This window comes from Schistosoma mansoni, assembly GCF_000237925.1.
Source record: "Schistosoma mansoni, WGS project CABG00000000 data, supercontig 0268, strain Puerto Rico, whole genome shotgun sequence".
Taxonomy (NCBI): Eukaryota; Metazoa; Platyhelminthes; class Trematoda; order Strigeidida; family Schistosomatidae; genus Schistosoma; species Schistosoma mansoni.
This window is the reverse complement of record NW_017386131.1, coordinates 62,075-71,198: the sequence shown is the minus strand read 5'-3', so window position 1 is coordinate 71,198 and position 9,124 is coordinate 62,075.

Sequence of the window (9,124 nt, the reverse complement as noted above, 5' to 3'; positions counted from 1 at the left end):
ATAGTGTCGAGGATCGGAAGTAGACGTGAAAAGAAATGATAGCGATTGGAAGGAACTGGAAAGGATTGTCTAGGACAGAGTTGGATGGAGAATGCTGTTGGACGAACTATGTTTCTCCACGAGGAGTAACAGGCTGAGTAGTAGTATTAGTAGTTCATAAATAAATCCTAGCAGTTACCTTTCATTATTCTCAACGAGAAACAACAACACATAGTATATACTAAATTATTTATTTACCTGAAATTTATCACAATATTTCAAAAATGACAATTTTTTGGAGAAAAATCTACATTACTACTGACAATTTAGACGAAAAAATAAATAAATAAATAGTTTTAAAGAAATAGTAAATTAATAGTAAGATAGTCATAAGTATCCTAAGCAAAAATGTATGGTGGCTAGCAGTGGAATCCGGGACACATGTTTCGTCTTATCTGGGACTCGTTGGTTTGGTATGCGTGCATCTCAGGGATGATATTCACTTTGGTACCCTAACCCGCCACAGTTAGCTTCAAACGCCGTCGTGTTATACACTCAGCTACTGTGTCCTGATAGCCACTTGCTTGTGCAATGGATTGAAATTTAAATTCACTTGATATTATTCGGTTAAACCTTCCTATTGATGTTTGGGACTGCAATTGATCAGTTTCATTGCCATATGTGTATCCTATGTGGATTGCCTCAATACTGCCTTAATTCATAAGCATTCTAAGCAAAGATGGATGGTGGCTAGCAGTGGAATTCAGGATGCGCGTTTCATCCTATTTGGAACTCGTCAGCTGAATGTAGCTTCATTTTACAATTTCAGGTGAATCAATAGTTTAAATAAACATAATTAAAGTCCAGTGGTTATGTTGACAAAAGGTATAAAATTAACGTTTCCTTTCAATGACTGAATTGTTCACGATACACATTTGCCTTGAATACCTATTTGGATGAATAACAAATTAAGTAAGGCATTCTGAAAAGCACTCCCAACTATTTGAAATCAGTTATACAAGCTTACATGAAATGATTAGTTGACTGATATGTTTTGAAAAGAAGTGTCAAACTGTTTCTCTCTAACCGTGCTGTATATAAAGCTATGTTGACTGATAAGTTTCAATTGATTTCTGATTTAAGATCAAAACTGAAGAGGTTCCATTTTATTCGATAGGGGTAGAAGATATATTCATCCTCACTGTTAGAGAACAGTTATAGTAGTTTTTCGCGGCTGCTATAAATTAGAATTCACTGACTATGTCATTAGTATATTTACTATGACTATAATCGATACTAGTGTAGTGAACAAGAACATGCGTGGGGACAATCGAATGTATTTAATCACAAAAATCTGATAACCATACAATGAGCAGTTAATTTGCAAAATAACAATCAATTGTCCCCATCAAGACTGTTCCTTCTGCAAGTATCAGTCAATCTTTGATTTCATTGTTCATGCATTATCATACCGATGACATTTCGTTCCTGTTCTTTCCTTATCGATCTTCTGCCAAAATACATTCTATGCTTGACCATCACCATATATTACTTATGTGGATATAAGTAACCTACACCACACTAGTTTCAATGCAGATACTTAATACAACTAAAATGGTCACTAATCATTTTATTTTTTCTTTAAATGATTGAACTCCATGATGGAGATCATCACCATCACTTTCTTTTTTAAAGTTTCATTCAACCACTTAACTTCATTTATCTTTAAATGAAGAAATGAAGGTTAAGTTTGAAGAGTGCTGAACGAATTCATTAGCTATTATACTGAATTATTTCTATAACTACATACAAGCTGAAATGGATAAATAAAAATATATTTGAAAATAAAGTGAAGCTGAGTGGCACGGGATCGAATCCGTCAGGGAGCACCAGTCCCCTCAAGATTAAAGGTACACCTTGCTGACGAGTGACAAGTAGCACAAAACCCGGGCCCAGGGTTCCCTGTTAACCACCTCCGACCACCATCTTATCTGAAAATAAAGTGTCTTTAACTGGCTTCGTTACATGTGAAGAATAACATTAACCCACGAACAATTTTCGTTAACTTAATTGAACTACTTGCAAGTAGTTAAAAAACTAAAATACATTTTGGAGACTTTCAGCTGACTGAAAATGAAGATTGTAATTTTATGGGAAATCAAGAAAGCTCTAGGAATGTTGATCATATTCTGTCAAAGAAATCTCAGACTGTACGTAGTAGAATAACTACTTAGGTAATGGTGTAAGAACACCCTGTTTCTGTTTGATGACTAGTGCTTGTTGTTGGATGCTGTCAGAACAATTACAATCACGTGCCTACCAATAAGTATTCTAACTGAACGCTTGAATCAGTTTAATAAGCTCTTCTAAGAACTCCAGGCCAAATATACACAATAATTTGAATAATGCATAAAACTAGCGTAATATGGAAAGAACAATTTACTTCAAGGGTTCCGTTTATGTACAGAAACTTCAGGATATTTATAGAATTTCAGATGACATTGAAGTTCTGGGAAGTTTTGGAACTCTACTAAACATAGTATCAGAATAGATACTCATCCAATCAAGAATGTGGCTTTTTAATCTCTAGATGTTTCTGGTTAACGTCTATTGAATGTTGATTGGAACAACGTTTGCAAACGTTTTCATGGTTCGTTTGATCTTTTTTTGAGGAAGTTTCTAGGCTTCTCTAAAAATTACTTCCTGTACTTTATTCTTGAGGATTATTGTTCGTGTTAAATGGTTCTTCGTCGCATTCTGACAGTCTCAAACGATATAAACTCTTGAAAATGAATCTTAACATTCTATTTCAGCAGAAGATATTTCAATAAATTAGGTAGCTGTATGTCATCAACATTACTCTTGACTGAATCAGCGAGTGACTTTGTTGTTAGTCTGTGAACAGATGTGCGTTTTCTTAGACGTTCTAGATATACATGGTTTATTCAATAAGCCAATATACTAAGACATTGAATTTGTTGGTTACAAATATAGTTAATTGGACAATCAATCACATCGCTCCACATGGAACCAGTTTAACCATGGTTCTGTTCATTTATATTGTGTTGTTGTATTAGCAGTGCTGCTCGGACGCAGACAGGTTACTATACAAAGCCATCGCAATGGCGAATGCTATTCAAAAGAGTGTTACCAAGCACAGTCGAGACCCATCAAATGATACTCGCTCGGTCGATACAATGTGTATGATACTAATAGATCTCCACTTTGTCACAACAACTGATCCTCATATTCAACAATGATTCTCTTGAAGTTTTTAACCTACCATTCGGTCATTACACTAGATCATGTTTCTCATCCACATGATTGAATTGTCTAGAATTTTGTTTAGTTCTTAAAATAGAATAATAGTCATGTGAATAAAGTATGGTGAATTTACATATAACAATTATTTGTTGCTTAGATGTTAAACAAATCAGATTTTGGCAAAGTTACCCAATATAATCAATGTCGGCACACACATGCACACACACACCAATCAATCATATCTACATACGGATGATATCAGATATTGAATAAAAGTAGACTGATTAGCATAGAAATGATTGTTAAAATCAATATTCTAAGATCATGATTGTAACTGCTTTCGAGTCCCAGAGTGAACATCAACTGACGAGTTCCAAATAATACGAAACGCACGTCAAACTGGATTCCACAGCTAACCACTATCCAACTTTGCTTAGAACAATATAGTTATTCAATATTTCTTATTTCAGATTTATCCTATTTTTAACATATTTGGCTTAATACTTTACTACTTAAATAAAATCGGTCATATAAAATGAAGGGGTTTTTGTGGAGATTTAGTATTTTCATAGTTGAAAGCGTGAGTCAATTGAAGCTAGATCACTATAGAAAACCTGGAAGCACTGGACGGCCGATTCGTCCCATTACGGGACTCCTCAACAGTGCGCATCCACGATCTCGCCTCACGAGATTCAAACCGGCTCAGTAGTCTATCGGTTAAGTGCTCTGGCGTCAGACTGGTAGGTCCTGGGTTCGAGTCTCGTGAGGCGAGAACGTGGATGCGCACTTGTGAGGGGTCATACAATAGGACGAAACGGCCGTTAGATGCTTCCAGGTTTTCTTTGGTGGTCTAGCTTCAATTGACTCACGCTTTCAACTATGAAAATATAAAATGAATCATAATATATTGATTATTGGTTTTTTAGATTAGTTTCTATGGTGATTTTATTGATTTGATATGAATGTAACTATGTATAGACATGTATATACATAATTGACTTATACTGTGTTCTGATATCGATCAGTTAATGATTTGTTTTTCTTTAAACATTCATTTCTTTAAAACAAACAAACTGATTATAATGATGTTTCATACAAGAAATAGATTTAAAATGTAAACTCATGAAATCAACTAGATATATTTAATTGATAGGCAAAGAGGGATAGTTGCTAGGAGTGGAATCTAGGACGTGTGTTTCGTTCTATTTGGAACTCGTCAGCCGAATGTAACTGCATCTCAAAGTTGTGACTTCAGGCAATATTGAGACAGTCCGCACAGGATCAAGTACAGTTCTAAATAACAATGGGAAGCATTCAGTCACACTTGATGGGAAAACTATGGAAGATACGGAAATATTCACGTACCTTGTCAGAATTACCAATGAACAAAGAAATTTCGATGCAGACGTAAAGGCGTGAATTAGCATAGCTAACAGAGCATTCCTATAATTGAAGATGATATGGAATTCAAAACAACAGTCAACTAATATCAAAGTGAGAATCTTCAATGCGAACGTCAAGACAGTCCTACTATATGGAGCTGAAACATGTAGAACTACTACAACTATCACAGGTATTTATAAACAATTGTCCACGTAAGATACTGAATGTCCGTTGGCTGGATACCATCAGCAATAGCCTACTGTTGAGAGAGAACAAACCAGCTTCGAGCTGAAGATGAAATTAGGAAAAGACGTTGGAAGTGGATAGAACATACAATAAGGAAATCACCAAACTGAATCACGAGGCAATCCCTAATTTGGAATCCGGAAGGGAAACGGATAAGTGGAAGGCTAAAGAACACATTACGTCGGGAAATAGAAGCAGGTATGAAAAGGATAAATAACAACTGGAAAGAACTGGAAAGGATTGCCCAGGACAGAGTTGGATGGAAAATGCTGGTGAGCGGCCTATGCTCCTCCACGAGGGTTAACAGGCATAAGTAAGTCAGTAAGTAAGTAAGTAAGTAAGGTCTTTGATAATATAGCTTCAAATGCAATCTAAAATAGCTTGTTGAGGAAATATTAGAAAGCGTATACTGTCAAGTAAACCAGTGCTGCATTCATCATTACAATACTTTGTCATAATCACTATTACGAACTTCATTGACTGATACCTCCTGCTATAGTTTATTCCTACATATAACTATTTAGTTCCAGAAAATTGATTGTTTTAACTAATGAAAGATCTTTTTAAGGAAAAAGGCCGAAATATTGATTATATTTACTAAAAATAGAAGTAGTGATGAAGATGTAAATATTTAAACAAAAGAAAAAAAGATTCATGTTTGTTTAGAGTTCATATTACTTACTTGTTTACTTACTTACGCCTGTTACTCCCAATGGGCCATAAGCCACCGACCAGCATTCTCCAACTCACTCTGTCCTGGGCCTTCCTTTCTAGTTCTATCTAGTTGTTGTTCATTCATCTCATATCTGTCTCCATTTCTCGGCGTTATGTGTTCTTTGGTCTTCCTATTTTCCTTTGGCCTTCAGGATTCCGTTTGAGAGCTTGCCTTGTGACACAGTCGACTGCTTTCCTTAATGTGTATCCTATCCACTTACAGCGATTCTTCCTGATTTCTTCCCCCACTGAAATCTGGTTTGTTCTCTCCCACAGTAGGTTGTTGCTGATTGTGTCTGGTCAACGGATCCGAAGTATTTTGCGTAGACAACTGTTAATAAATACTTGTATCTTTTGGATGATGGCTTTCGTAGTTCTCCACGTTTCCGTTCCATACAGTAGAACTGTCTTGACATATGTATTGAAAATCCTGATCTTGGTGTTGATTTCCTCACTTTGCTTTGATTGTTAGAAGTTTTTGACTGATGTTACGGACTACAATTGATCGGTCTCTTTTGGCTTATGCTCATGTTAAGCAGAATGATTCTATATTATCACCACGTCACAATTATTTTAAGTAGAGTTGGATGGTGGGTAGCAGTGGAATTCAAGATGTGTATTTTGTCCTGTTTTGGATTTCATAGCTGGATGTACTTAAATATCAATTGGAAGATTCAAATAACCAGTTTAAATAAATTGAAATTCATCCCATCGCACAAGCGAGTGGTCATCTGGTCTTAGTAGTTAAATGGATAACGCATTGAAGCGATAATTAGTGATCCTGAATCCTAATGTGAGCATCAACACCAGGGTGCAGGTACTACCAGACGATCGATCCCAAATAGGATCAAACACACACCCTAGAATTCACTACTAGCCACCAACCAACTTTATTTTCATCATCAAAAGTGATTTTGAAGGTTCTCAAAAGTCAGATAATTCACTTACCTCGTAGTCGTTTCACATTTTCATCAAAGTAGTGTGAACAGAATACTCTTTTCTAAATCCAGTTCAACCTTATTCATTCGAACAGAGGATCATCATGTACAAGAGACTACATGCCTCCTTTTTTTTCATCAATATAAAAGGCTGACGGTCATTTGGTCTCTCCATCGCATATCGGATATTCATAACCCTCTACAATTCATTGATCACTGAGTGGTGATCAGTGTCATGCATGTCAGGTCTCCTGTTAGTTCAGATCGAATCTTAACTTATTTCAACATAGTGCACCCAATATCGAGTCACCTAGACTGGTGGCCACATTGCAACATGGTCGTAAACATTCGATCTGCACAAACAAGGACCTGACATACATGACAGTGATCACCACCCAGTGATCAACCAATTGTAAATACATCTCAGTCCTACAGGGGTTCAGTCACAGCCCGGATAAACCAGTAGTGACGTCTCTGACTGTGAAGCTGAGTGACACGGGATTGAATCCGTCAGGGAGCATCAGTCTCCTCAAGATTACAGCTACATCTTGCTGACGAGTGCCAAGTAGCACGAAATCTAGGTCCTGGGATTCCTGTTAATTACCTCCAACCACCATCTTATTCACAACTCTCGCCGAAATGTTTGATTGCATAAATTTCCTGAATAGATAGGAACTGATAATCTGCATGTATAATAAGTGAATCTAAGAAACTAATACAATGATTTTCAAACTAAACAAAATTAGTATTCTTTTGTTGTTGTTTACTTGTATCTTCCCACTGTCATTTAGGATTGCAATTGATCAGTCTCTTATTGGCATATGTGCATCCTGTGCGGACTGTCTCAATATTGTCTGAAGTCACAAGCTTTATAAGCAAAGATGGATAGTGGTTAGTAGTGGAATCCAGAACGAGCGCTTCATCCTATTTGGGACTGGTCAGATGGATGTACCCGCATCTCAGAGTTGATGCCTACTCTGGGACTCAAACCCAGTACCTTTCGCTTCAAACGTCATTGTGTTATCGACTTAGATACTAAGTCCTGATAGCCACCTGCTTGTGAAATGGGGTGAGGTTATATTCACTTGGTGTTGTTTACATGTGTCTTCCTATTGTTATTTAGGCCAACAAGCAAAATTAGATTGACATACATACAAACATGACCGCTTCATTATATTTTATTCAGTCTATAATTTATATCAGTGAATAATGATGAATTCAACATTATCTAAAACATTGAATAGTGTAAGGATGGCTCGCTGGTAAACTCTAGGAAGCCTCAAGAAGCCCAGAAAGAGCCAAAGACATTCCATCCAATCACTGCTAAGGGGAATATTCTAGAATGTCGACGTGTAGCTTCCCCATTGGATGGATAAGAATGACCCCCTATATGCCTATTGGTTGTCCGAAATGACGATTTACTCTCAGTCAAAAACTATAAATACATGAGATTTTTGTACTATATTTTGACACTGTTTTGGGGAATAAACTTCCTATTTACTAGTCTTCTGTCTTCTCTCTTGGGACGTTGCGGGTTCAATCGTCCTAGTAGTCTAGTAGTACGCGGCATAGTAAGAACCAAAGCTCTAGATATAACAAATAGTACTATACTAAGCGAACTGAATACCCCATTTGTTTACAATATATGTTCAAAGAGATGAAGTTGTAATAAGACCAAATCAAATCTTATCAGTAATATCATAATATACAAAAACATATGGATATGATATTGACTAAGTAAACATTAGAATTCATCATTAAAAGAAATCTTAAAAGCATCAAAGAATTTGGTTTTTAGAAAGATCATATTCAAGTCATCTTGATACTGTTAGACCTATCAATATTGAGATATAATTTATCATATCAAAATAGATAAGATCATTGAATCATATGATTAGAAGATACCTAAATAGAATAGTCAACAAGGAATGTAAAGAGATCTGAAAAAATAATACCATTGAAGAAGATAATCAAACATAATTTAGATTTTATATACTTGAAATCATGAGTCAATTGAAGCTAGACCACCACCATGGAAAACCTGCATTCATCGGATGGCCGTTTCGTCCCATTGTGAGATTTCTCATCAGTGCTCGTCCATTATCCCGCCTCACGAGATTCGAATCCAGGACCTATCAGTGATGCGTGCGAGCGCTCAACCTCTAGACCACTGAGTCGGTATCCAACTATGTCAATGTCTAACTTCAACCAATCCACAAAATTGAGCGACCATTCACCATTATCTTCAGTGAATTGATTTCTCACAACAGACCTGATTGAACTCCACTGGTCAATGCTCGCGCAAGCGCGAGACTGATAGGTCCTGATTTCAAATCTCACGAAGCGGAATCGTGGATGAGCACTGCTGAGGAGCCCCACAGTAGGACGAAACGGCCACTCGGTGCTTCCAGGTTTTCCATGTTAGTCTAGCTTCAATTGAATCATGATTTCAACCGTATAAAACTACTTAAAAATCTCCACAAATCCCCCTTCTAATAATTTAAATTATCAGGGTAGATTAATTTAGTGCTTGTGTATTATTTTTAAAAATTTGATCTTTTAGAATCGAGCAACAGTAGACTGTTGTTAAGTTCTAGTTT